Raw genomic sequence first — 9,711 nt, forward strand, 5'->3', positions numbered from 1 at the left:
TGAAACCCAGATGTCGCGTTGTCACCAATGTTGCAGGTATGGTTTCGGGCATTTTCACTATTGCATCGTGGCGGTTCACGGCAGCCATGACAGACATCTATTTTTGTGGTTGCAGGAGGAGCTAGAGATTGGGCTTTCCAGTGTAATGTCTTTATTTATTTCTATTTGATTATGCTTCATTTACAATCCATTATTACACATTGCGTTTCTTCTGCAGGAAAGGCCACAGAATCACTTGGATATGCACCACCGCTTAGATTCCAAAGGCCAGCATCAAGGAAAGCTAATCAATTATAGGTACATGTATATGCTTGTGCCGTCTTCAACTTTAACACCTCTCTTTATTATGAGGATATTTTTTTGATTCGATTGATGTAAAATTATGAAATCAAATAGGAAGATACTATGTTCCCTTCAATTGGACAGTGTTAGATGAAAGTGCACTCGTAATTGTTGATTAGAAAATTAATATTGAAAATCATTGAAATGGTAGGGAGTTGTTGGCAAATGAATCCTCTACTTTTTCACTTTCAGAATTCAATCTCACATCTTACACTGAAACATTTGGTCATCTGATTTCTTCAAAATAGTTATAATTACATCTTTGTATGTTGATCTCTGGAAGATAAATGTATTTGTTCTACTTAGTTACTAACATCTAATGATTGTATAACTATGAAACTGTTTTTGTACAATATACAGAGTTAGCAAACTAAGAGTCGTTGAACTTCTTGATGGCCTTTGCGAAAAGATGCAAGATTATACACTCAAGGTGCTTAGTTATTTATTTTACATTTGTTCTTCACTGTTCCAGTTTCTAAATTTGTAGCTATTTGTTGGGTTACTGTTTACATTTCTGTATGGTATTTTAGTTATAAATGCATCATACTTCTTTATCTACTACCATTTCTTTGCCCATTTGCTTCTGCTGCATATTTAGATATTCCAAAGTGGGTGGCATTCTATTTCCATCTGTTTTTGCAGATAAATACAAATACCTATGAATGGTTCAAAGTGGATAGTTGGGATAACCTCACAACAAGTACGCAATTTATTTCATCCAATATAGATTTAGAACACTTGACTTCATGCAATTTCTCCTTATTTTTCTCTCTTTAGTATAATTATTTTTCTTCTTTTGTTTGTGCATATGATATGTATGTCCTTTCAACAACCAACCAGCGAGTATCTGTTCAACTTTTGGGTAACGATAAAGTTTATGACAAGCTAAGTCGATTCGATGAGTTAATAGTGTATCATTGTCATATATGGCCATTAGTTCCCCTGGAATCCCATCTCACATTGATAATACAGTGCCAAGTAAGCTTGATTCTAGAACACTCCCATTTCTTTGCTAATATCAAGATGAATCATTTGCAGATTTCTATGGACAAAGTGATTGAGGATAACATAGCAGATTTGAAACATTATCATGCTTCATATTTCAGGGCCTGAGCCTAAAATTCCAGAGGATCTATACCATTTGATTAAGAAGGCAGTTTCAATTAGGAAGCATCTTGAGAGGAACAAAAAGGACAAGGACTCCAAGTTCAGGTTGATTCTTGTAGACAGCAGAATCTACCGACTTGCTCGCTACTACAACAAGACTAAGAAGCTCCTACTAGTTTGGGTGTAGTAAGTTCCAAGTTCCCACCCATTACCCTACTATGACTTTCTTGCTATTATTTTTTCAATGCATTTTTGGTAAATCAAAGTGTGCTTAAGGTAAAAGTTCTAGCCCATGATTATGTTATATTGCTATGCTTTAGCTGTGGCCTATGTGAAATGTAGTGTAAGCAAAAGGAAGTGGTTTGGTTCATTTTTTCCTTTCCCATCCAAACATGGTATTTAGTGCATTCCTAGGATCATTCATTTTAAGTGGAAGTCTTCCCTTCTATTGCTGCTCTTTCAATACCTCCTCTCATTTTCTTTTTCATTCCTAGGATCATTGCTAGCCTTTTTAAGGCAATTTTTGATTGATGGATTACTAGTGTGGACTATGCAATAACCGTATATCAAGAGGTTTAGTGAGAAGAAAGAATATTAAATACAATTTGCAACCCCTCTAACATTATTTCATTATGTTGATTTTAGGGATGGCTTGCAATAATATTTATTTAATAATGAAAGATTTAATTTATTGTTTATTATGGACCTCACTAAATCATTATTCATATTTATCCTAGTCCTAATTAATCAGGGAAACAAATCATGAGAAAAGGACATATGTAATCAATGCTAAGAGATGATGAGAAATAGAGGAACTAAGTTCAAAGGATAATCCAAGACAATCTAAAATATGATGAGATATCTTCATATATTCTAGCATGTCCTAACATGGTATTACATTATTATTGTTAAATAGTTTACTGTTTTTTGCAGTTCTTCATATATTCTAGCTATCCATTTTAAGAAATTCATGTATAGAGAAGGAAAAAGGGAGAGAAAAAGAAAGAAAAAAATCATTTAATACTATAACTTTATTATAAGAGAGAATATGGAAAGTATCTTATACCTTCCCTTTTCTTGTCTAGCTTGTAATTGCAAGGAGAATACAAGCAAATAAAATAATTCATTATTATATTTTATTTTACCAATATAATTATTAAAGACAATTTATTTAATGTAGCCACTAAATTTGGAGTCATTTTTCTAAACTTTCCTAATACTAAAAGACAAGCACAAAGTAAAGAAAAATAATTTGTTACACTTATAACATCAACTCTTTAATTTTTTTCATGACTAGATTACTTTATCTTCTAAAGTGAGTTGCTAACCAAAATCAGATTATATTCTTATCTTAGGTATTATGTTTGTTTTGAGTAATATTAATATACTTCAATGGTATGTGCAAGAGCTCCAACATAAATATTACGTGAAAAGAATCAAAATAAACATATATTATATGAAAGGGAACAAACCATTTACTAAAGAACCATGTTAAAATTGAATTCCCTATGTTAAAAAATTACAAACTCATTTTCCTTTTCATTCCTAGGATCATTTGTAGGGCAAATTTTAATTGATGGATTGCCACCAAGGGTGAACTTGTTTAATAGGATGGTAATATCAGATTTGCTAGAGACGAGTGTGGACTATACAGTAACCATATATCAAGAGGTTTCGAACTAACTTTTATTTCATCTGCTTGATATTTTACAAGGAATGATCTTGTTAATTGCTATGCTTGGGTTGGATACTTGGATTATTTGTTGTTTCTCCAGTAGGTAGCTAAGAGCATCATATCCAACACTAAGGTATAGTTTTCTGTTTTAACATTATTATTGTTAAATAGTTTACTATTTTCTGCAATTCTTCAAGTTATAATAATGTTACAATATATTTTGACAATATGAACTTATCAAATATTATTCTTGAAAAATGGTTAAGTTGGGGTGTTTAAATTGCATTTTTCTATTTAATTGTATTGCATGAAAAGTAACTCTATTTCAATCTCATGCAGTATGTTTTTTTCCAACATCCTATTGTATATTGATCTCTTTACTTACAATGTTTCAAGCCTTTATATATTTGTGTTGCATGTTGGAGTTAGTGTTCCATGTGATTATATTTACCTTCTAGACCATTGCATTGGCTTCTATCTTTCTTTCCTTCTTTTTGGAGTGAAGATAATTTTCTTCTATACTTTATTGATGCTGGCCCTTTAGAGTTATGGGAATAAAAAATTCAACATCTTATCTATACAATTTTTTCATAATAATATTTTTATTATTTTTAATTTTTAATTGTTTTTTAAAAAAAATTGTAAGACGGTTCTTAGAAAAACCGTCTTAGAATGACATGTTTTTCTAAGACAGCTTTATATGGAACAACCGTCGAAAGTCTTGACTTTCAACGACATTGGCTTCAAAGATGGTTTTAAACCGTCTTTGTATGTTATTTACAATCGTCATTGTTTGTCTTTTTTGTAGTAGTGATTTCAACAAGACACCATTTTCCTACTGTGTAACGTACTGATTGAGATAACAAAGCGAAAAAAGAGTTTTACTTAGAAAAGGTAATTGAAAAATAAATATAAAAATCTACTTCCTTGTGTCAGCCTGGATTGTGGTTAAGCTTCATCCTCAATCTATTGAATCTAACAATCTTCAATGCAATATCATCATAATCGTCATCACCAAATTTGTCATTTCATGCATTTTGTTTAATACTCAGGACCAAGTATAGGTGTTTATACAAGACACTGCGTCTTTTACAAGGCACCACACCACGTCTTGTTATTAATTATTTGGCATTTACACGCATTCCATTTTTGTTTAGGTCACCTACATGCATTTCATTTACTATTTAGGTTATCATTCTTATTCCTTTTATAGATTTTTTTTCAAGATAGTTAAAGAAAAATTGAAGAGAAAGAGCAAAACTAGAGAAAACAATGTGAAAAATAAAAGAAAGTGAGAGATTAAAGAGAGAAAGAAAATAAGTCATTTTTAGTTCTCTAAAAATTGTTTAAATTGGTTTTGTTTATAAAATTAAATGACTAGATTTTTAAGTTTCTTTTTAAAATATGTTTATGCTAGGTTTTTTTCTTTTTAAAGGAAAAAACCTAAAAATAGATTATATCAAACTCGACTGTTAGTACTTAGTTCTAGGTAATTACTTGTTTTTTGACCATTGCAATGTATGGGATAACAAAGAATTTTAGTATTTTATTTGAATTTTATTTTTAACTAAAATATGTGTTTCATCCTCATAAATATTGAAATATTTGAAATTCGTTGTTAGAATTTGTTCATATATTCTTGTGGGATACAATTAATTTCAATACATTTTGTTTGCCAAAAACGGATGAATATCATGATTCATTTGATGATATTTAAGCCCATTAATAATGTGATTAATTGTTTACAAACTTTGGACACCTAATTTTGATTAGTGCGGGAAAACAGTGTAGGTCTAACCACTGGGCCAATAATGGGAGGTTTCTAGGGTTAATAAATAGTAATGTTAGATTCCTTTTATCATCATGTTATCTATTGCTCTATAAGATTTGTCCCATTGAAAAATCTAGTATAAGCAAAGTGTGATTAGGCAAAGGAAGATTTGGTTTTTGGATTTTTGTAAGTTTCACTATGCATAGACCATTCTCATCTTTTTCATCATGTCTTCAACAAGTAAGTGTTATGTCAATGTTCTAAAATCATATAAATTCATTTTTGGTAAATTTATTTATCTTACATTTGGTAATAGAGACAACTTTTATATGATTTAGAAACTTTTCAAACACAATGGTATTAAGTTATTTTTTCCTTTTCAATTCAAGCTAATTGTTGTACATTAATAAATATTATCTATTATATTGGTTACTGAATGCACATTGAATGTTTTTTTCTTTTGCGTTGAACCTATTATTCGCAATTTGTTTCATGATGCATGTGGGGTTCCTTCATGATTTATTGGGAATTACTAATGATGAATTTATGGTTAACATCTTGCGAGTTCGAATCTATGATATACTCACTGAACCAAACCTATTTGTATTACTTGAATGCATTAAATTTTATTTTCTTTTCTAAGTATGAACTTGTGTTAATAATTGAAATATATATCTTATGCATCCTATTAATTTCTACTGCTATGAATATTGTTGATATTTGTCAAGTCAAATTTTAAATGCTAGAATGCCTTAATTTATGGTTATTACTTTTCAGTTCAAAACATGTGGAGAATGCTCTTTAATTGATTTATGACCAATAAGGACGCTCTTTTGATGCATTTGCCTATTGACCTGGTCATGGTTTTGGACAAGAGAAAATTGATTCATGTACGAGAATTTTCATGGGTTACTATAATTTGTTACAACCAAAGTGAGACCACTTATATTTATTCGTGCATATTTTTTGTAATTTGAGGAATGCTTTTGGGTTGATAGTTAAGAAGGGATGGAGTTACTGGGGAATGCATTGAGTTAAGGGATTTGTCTACCCAAAGGGGATAATTTTCTAAATTTTGTGTATGCTCGTGGACTAACCCGTCTGAGGTATTGGCCAAGGTTATAACCTTGGTTTATGGATTCTGCCTAAAGGGGAATGTACTATTATATTGGCCTCACATTGATAGCTTGTTTCCTTTTCTAGCTATATCTTGTCATGTAATATGTCCTAATGTATTCTTGTTTTGACTTAATAGTGAACTTTTTAGTGAACAATTATTCTACTTCCATTGAGATCTTGAATGGATCAAATTACTGCAATTGGAAGCAAGATCTGGAATTCTCTTTGGGAATTTTTGATCTTGATTTAGCTTTATGATGCAATCCTATCCCGCAAAGGCATTGGGTAGAAGACTCCAAGTAGATTGGGCTAGAGATCCAAGGGTAGGCCTTAGGGTTCTCATGAGCCTTAGGGTAGATTTCGAGCCCATGGGCTAAGTATGAGCCCGCTTATCTTTGTAAATATTATAATAGGTTTTTCCTTCGTTTGGGCCTTGTATTTTGGCCATTCTAGTAGTATAGGGTTTTAGCCTTGTATTTCGGGGCATTCTGAGTAGTCTTTGTAGTAAGGACTTTTTTTTTGTATTTTCATGTTTTTTTTGTCATGGGGGTGAGCTTAGCTATTATAGGGGGTGTGTAGCTAAGTTCTAGCTTCTCATCTCAAGGAGGTGAGCTTAGCTATTAGAAAGGTATGTGTAGCTAAGCTCTAGCTTCTTTAGGAATCTTCTTAAGGAAGCTTCTCAAGGAGGTGAGCTTAGTTATTAGAGAGGTGTGTGTAGCTAAGCTCTAGCTTCTTTAGGAATCTTCTTAAGGAAGCTTCTCAAGGAGGTGAGCTTAGTTATGAGAGGGGTGTGTGTAGCTAAGCTCTAGCTTCTCAAGGAAGTTTTCTCACAGAAGCTTCTCAAGGAAGTTTTCTCAAGAAAGCTTCTCAAGGAAGCTACCTAGTCTATAAATAGAAGCATGTGTAACACTTGTTGTAACTTTGATGAATGAGAGTCTTGTGAGACACAACTCAAAGTTCAACTTCTCTCTCTTTTTCTTCCTTCAATTTCATGCTCCCCCCTCTCTCTTTCTCTCCCTCTTTCTTTTCCTCCATTGAAGCATCGTTCCAAGCTTCTTATCCAAGGCTCATCTTGGTGGTGAAGCTCCTTCTTCCATGGCTTATTCCCTAGTGGATGGCGCCTCCTCTCACCTCTTCTCCTTTGTCTTCCGCTGCATCTCCATGGTGGAAAATCACCATTAAAGGACCTCATTGAAGCTCAAAGATCCAGCCTCCATAGAAGCCCCACAAGCAAGCTTCCATCAAGAAGATTCCTAAAGAAGCTAGAGCTTAGCTACACACACCTCTCTAATAACTAAGCTCACCTCCTTGAGAAGCTTCCTTAAGAAGATTCCTAAAGAAGCTAGAGCTTAGCTACACATACCTCTCTAATAGCTAAGCTCACCTCCTTGAGATGAGAAGCTAGAACTTAGCTACACACCCCCTATAATAGCTAAGCTCACCCCCATGACAAAAAAACATGAAAATACAAAAAAAAAAGTCCTTACTACAAAGACTACTCAGAATGCCCCGAAATACAAGGCTAAAACCCTATACTACTAGAATGGCCAAAATACAAGGCCCAAACGAAGGAAAAACCTATTCTAATATTTACAAAGATAAGCGGGCTCATACTTAGCCCATGGGCTCGAAATCTACCCTAAGGCTCATGAGAACCCTAAGGCCTACCCTTGGATCTCTAGCCCAATCTACTTGGAGTCTTCTACCCAATGCCTTTGCGGGATAGGATTGCATCACTTTACATGAAGGTAAGTCTATTATCAATTCAGAGAGCACATTTGAATAAAATAAATTTTAACTAAGTAGGAAAGGTCTAACAGGTTAAATTTGATTGTTATCAAGAAGATTCTCCTTGAACATCTTTTGAGTGATCTGCCAGAGAAAGTGATAGCTAAGGAGTTCCTCGATGCTCTAGGAAAGAGGTACCAAGTACCTGATAACGTCGAGTCTAGATGTCTAATGAAGCAGTTAACAAACACAAGATATGATAATGTTAAAGGTGTAAGGGAATTCATTATGAAGATGTTTCACATCCAAACCAAGCTTAAATCTCACCGAATTGACCTTAATGAACATTCATAGTTAAACATGCCTTAAATAGCCTACTCACTAATTTCACACAAATCAAAATTGCCCAAAATACCATTGGTGAGAAATAGACTATGAATGACCTTATTACCAAGTGTGTTGCCAAGGAAGCAAAACTCAAGAAAGAAAAGAGTGACATAGCCATGTTATTAGTCCATGACAAACCCACTTTTGGCGAAAAACTCTTAGTAGGTCCTGTTGGATCAAGTGACCTCAGAATAATTAAGAAGGGGGGGTTGAATTAATTATTCCTAAACCTTTACTAATTAAAAATTTACTCTTCTAAGGCTTTTACTATGTTGTTAAGTAAATGAAGAACAGAAAAGAAACTTAACAAAAAGTAAAAGCGAGAATTAAAATGCACAAAGGAAAGTAAATGAGTAGGGAAGAAGGAAACAAACACACAAGAGTTTTTATACTGGTTCGGCAACAACCCGTGCCTACATCCAGTCCCCAAGCGACCTGCGGTCCTTGAGATTTCTTTCAACCTTGTAAAAATCATTTTACAAGCAAAGATCCACAAGGGATGTACCCTCCCTTGTTCTCTTTGAACAACCTAGTGGATGTACCCTCCACTAGAACTGATTCACAAGAGATGTACCCTCTCTTGTTCTCAGTCAACAACCCAAGTAGATGTATCTTCTACTTGTACCACAAAGGATGTACCCTCTTGTCATACCCTAATTTCGTTCAGGGATTATTACTTGATGACATGCAACCTTTGATTGGCCGCTTTGAGATACTTGACATCCTTTGTTGCACAATGTGTGAAGTCCCGAGACGTGCCAGAAATCAAAAGGAAGCAGGCTTACGCGATCGGTGAAATTCCGTAATGTGGCGGAAATCGAAAAGAGGTGTTTTTGTGCAATCTGTGAGTTTCCGTAACTTCTTCGAAAGCTAAAAAAGAGTGAATACATGATCCATAAGGATTCGTAACCTTACGGAAAGAAAATAGGTATCATTACAAAATTCGTAAAGTTTCGTAACGTTACGGAAAAAAAATCACAAAAAAAAGTAAATGGGGTGCATTTAGTAAAAAGGGGGTACAAATAGCAATCAGGCCCACTTGGGCCTTCCAAATCCTTCCTCCAGAAGCAAAGCAACCTTGCTCGCCTGGGTGAGCTGGGTGGCAAGCTCCTCCCCTATTTTGCTATAAATAGGGGGGAGTGAAGGGGAAAGGGGTTCAGCCTTCTTGGCACTTCTTATTCTCTTGAAATTGCTCAGGAAAATTGTTTCCGTGAAGAAAATCCAAGCCGAGGCGCTTCCGTAACGTTTCCGTGAGTAATTACGCGAAGATTTTCAACCGTTCTTCGACATTCATTGTTCGTTCTTTGTTTTCTTCCGTCTTCAACTGGTAAGCACCTCAAACCGAGCTTTTCAATTCATTCTAGGTACCCGTGGTGGTCCCCATTTTGTTTTGTGTACTTTTATTCTCGTTTTCATTTGCTTTCCGTACCCCCTTTTGATGTGCTTCAGTCATTTATTTAAGTCATCTCTCGCCTAATCAAAAAATAAAATAAATTTCCACTGACCATTTGATTTGTAATATTCGTTAATTTCTGTTAAAATGAATTTCGATCGTTCGGTCGTGCCGTAACCACGTTGGGAA

The 9,711-nt window shown here is 34.1% G+C and overlaps 1 long non-coding RNA gene across 1 annotated transcript; it reads left to right on the top strand.

Annotated features, from left to right (window-relative positions):
* Window positions 1-1,030: 1,030 nt before the first annotated feature.
* LOC121173666 (uncharacterized) lies at window positions 1,031-6,231 on the top strand. Its single transcript, XR_005888975.1, has 4 exons — window positions 1,031-1,320; window positions 1,449-1,635; window positions 3,164-3,257; window positions 5,673-6,231. It is a non-coding gene; the product is annotated as an uncharacterized lncRNA (long non-coding RNA).
* Window positions 6,232-9,711: the final 3,480 nt, after the last annotated feature.

The sequence above is a fragment of the Glycine max genome, chromosome 16 (assembly GCF_000004515.6).
Source record: "Glycine max cultivar Williams 82 chromosome 16, Glycine_max_v4.0, whole genome shotgun sequence".
NCBI classification, from domain to species: domain Eukaryota; kingdom Viridiplantae; phylum Streptophyta; class Magnoliopsida; order Fabales; family Fabaceae; genus Glycine; species Glycine max.